Source organism: Dipteris shenzhenensis, chromosome 6, assembly GCF_047967505.1.
Source record: "Dipteris shenzhenensis isolate YYH24624 ecotype China chromosome 6, Dip_SZ_1.0, whole genome shotgun sequence".
In the NCBI taxonomy this organism is placed as follows: Eukaryota; Viridiplantae; Streptophyta; class Polypodiopsida; order Gleicheniales; family Dipteridaceae; genus Dipteris; species Dipteris shenzhenensis.
Window position 1 is genome coordinate 17,711,163 of NC_141601.1, and position 3,667 is coordinate 17,714,829.

Genomic DNA, 3,667 nt, shown 5'->3' on the forward strand with positions numbered 1-3,667 from the left:
GGCTTACCAAAAACAGAAAATGTCAAAAAAAGAGATCAAAATACTATGATTGTCGAGGCTCACTAAGAGCTTCATTCTGCAAAGGTTTTGCCAAACTAGAATGATCATCATCGACTGACCTCCTCAAGCTACATAGGCACAACCCCACAAGCTCATTCGCCACATTGGCTGCATTGGCTGACTTGTTCTCTCTTTTTTCCTTTAGAGCCATGTCATCACACTTGTTGAAGCAATACTCCTTAGTATGCCTAGGTTTCTGAATCTACTTCCAATCAAGCTTCTTTTGCACTTTCTTTTTTGACATTGTGCTTGCATAAGCCCTATCTTCGTCAACATTAATAGTTTGGCATCCTTCATCATCCAATAATGTAGCTATCATCTCGTCCAAGCTCATGTCAGCATTTACATGTATCTTTGTAATCTCATCATAAGCAAGGCAAGAATTAAGAGAACAGTGGCATTTGAATCATCATCCTCCATCCGCACACCTTTGATTGACTAATTTTCATAGAATAGCATGCATGCGATTCACGCGTTCACCCTAAGCAATGATATCTTCAAATTAAAGGACTCTTACTTCAAAATTCTTGAGTCGAGCACCACAAAGTACTATGCAATTCTCTTGTGTAGTCTTTGTGAAATCCAAGTGATGATTATACTTAGCTCCAAGTATGCCCCAAAGCTTTTTCATTCTTGTTGTTCCAGTGAGTCACCTTCTTGGGTGAATCTTGAGCAGTCTTCCCTATTGGCTTCTTGTTAGCTCCCGAGACCACTAGCCATAAACCTTTTGCGATGTATTATCTCCATGTCTATGACACTACTCTGATACCAACTAAAGCATGCCAATTTTGTTCTACACACACAACTACTGCATCTTGAATGATAAAACCAGAATGCAAGCTTGAAAGAAGATCCACACATTAGGAAGTAAAAAATTAAGGATACCCGAAACTATTATTGCATGTGAGTTCCCATAAAAAATTCATTGCATGCTTAGATCCTCCACATTCATATGGGGCTTGTAGGAAGATTAGAGATAATTACAATACAAAACGATGCAAAAAGTCTATAGGAAAGTGCTCCTTTGAGAAAGCCTTGACACCGCACCATCTTATAACCAAGAGTTGGAGAAGTAGAGCCAAGTTCGTTCTAGGTATCATAGGCTTTGTTATCAATGGTGGTGTAGCCAAAGAGTTTTCCCTCACAGCAAGGCGACATGATGCCCAGAAATGTTGCCACCTGAAGGATCATATATCTCATAGCCACCTCCATGCAAATCATGTACTATGGCCATGCGTTGGCTGAGCTCACTATTCATCCAACGTCTTTAACAATATATGTACAAAATGAGTGTCCAAAATATATGAGGGTGAATGTTTACACACATCAAATCCTCTTATTAAAATGGGACTTTATACATTGGGGCAGCCCAAGAAATACTTTGAAAGTATATAAAGGGGTTTCTATATAGGGACTCAAATGCACATGATATGAACATTCCTTATAGAGTGATTGCTTGAGCTAGTCTTAAGCTCATGGTTGCCTATGATATCTCCCCCACTTGTTGATTCAAGGTCAACATCATTAACCTCCAAATCAATGTCGTCCATGCACATCCCTAACTAGATGGTAACACTAGAAAACTATTTGTCTACTCCTCGAAGCAAAGGTTTGAACTTGAAGGGTTTTGAGATTTCAAGACTATGGCAAAACCTTAGTAAATAGTCCAATCAAATTGCCTTTGATCCAAGAATGGGGGAGAATGTCTCCAAAGCATTTAATGAAATCTACAAATGATGGAGAATGCACTGATAATTTTCCTTGCCTAAGACATGATAGCAAAGTGGAGTAGCAGAACGGACTAATTACACCCTTGTGAGTGTGTAAGGAGCATAATGAAAAAACAAGGCATGCCTGACAACTATATGGCTTTCTCCAATTTCTAAATGCCTAAGCGGGGTTGCATAAATTCATAATCCAAGTGGTTATTTTTAGTCCAACTCTCCCCTAATGTGAAAGTTCTTATGAATTGTTGTTGCTCTTCTCTCTTGTCTTTGAACCACTCCTCTACTCTTCTTGTTAGGGGCTGAGTGAGTCAAGCTTATGAAGCACCTCGGATATCCAAATAACTTCATTTATATCTTTACAAATTATCATGCTCCACATGATCTTGCAAGATAGCATGATACATTTGAGCATTCATTAAAACCCATAATCCAAATTGATATTGCTACTACCACCAACTCCATATGGAGGACTGAATTGGGGGGTTCCCACTTCTAAAGATGAGAAAATCCTTTGGATATGTAATCTAACGTAGCAGGATGTTCCCTCCAATCTTTTGCATTACCATATTACCACCTTATGTGGAAGTTTAGCCACCAATACGTGGAATAAGGACTCTGTGACTCTGAATAAGTTAACCCAAAATATGGAACAAGTTAATCTAGGACCCAAAACAAGTGAACCCAAGACCTAGTGCTCCGGACAGTGAACAATAAGACCAGAGCCCACCAAACCCAAAATCTAAAGCAGGAAGTGAACATAGAACCAAAAATCCAACACCCAAAAAGCTTAAACAAGTTTGTTTGGAACCTCAATCTTGGACAAAATGAACACAGAATCTAGAACAACTATATCCAAAACCCATAACAAGTGAACATAGAATCCAAAACTTGTGACTTAAGACCCAAATTTCCAAAACAAGTAAATCAAAATTCGGGGTATATATGTAGGTAAGCTACTTCTTTTTAGTGTATCAAATAAAAATGAAAGTGAGTTAGCATCATGTGTGTGTGTGTGGGGGGGGGGGGGGGGGTGGAGCAGGGGGTGGCAGGGAGGGGGGGTGTGTGCATGCATGCATGCATGTGTGTGTGTGTGTGTGTGTGCGCGTGTGTGTGTGTATGTGTGTGTGTGTGGTGTGCTGCGTGAAGGCCCCAGCTATGGTGTCTCCAGCCCTTGGCCTCCATTGGTGACCCCAAACTGCCTCTTGCTACTATTTCCCTAAGGTCCGTACAGCCTCTCGAGCTTGCTCACTGCTGCTAGCTTCCCTTTTGGAGCCTCTTTTCTTCCCTTTTCACCTTTTTGCCTCTTTCTTTCAGCTTTCCTCTTTCTCCTAGCTTTTCTGTACAGATCCTTCACCATTTTCTTATTGTTTTCGTATCTTGGTTCCATATAGTTTTGTCCGTCCGTACAGGGTCTTCCATACTTCCATACAAGGTTTTCTGTACATTTGTACTCTAGCCCATAGTACAGGTTTTTTTTGTCGTACATCCATACAAGGTTCTCCGTACATCCGTACACTTGCGTGTAGTAAAGGGTTTTCTATCCATATAGGGCTTTCTGTCTGTACAAGGTTTTTTGTACTTTAGTACTCCTGCCCGCAGTACATCCATACTTTTCTCTACCTTTTCGTTCAACTTCTTTAGTTATTACCCCTATTCCTTTCACTCCTGTCAGTCCATACAGGCTCTGTCAGTCACCTTTTCTTTACCTTTTCGTTCAACTTCTTTAGTTATTACCCCTATTCCTTTCACTCCTGTCAGTCCATATAGGCTCTATCAGTCTGTACAGCCTCGACTGCTCCCTTTTCCCTTACATCTTCTTTTTTTTACTCCTTTCTTTTCCCCATGGAAACTGTTAAGACCTACATGCACAAGAAGCAGAA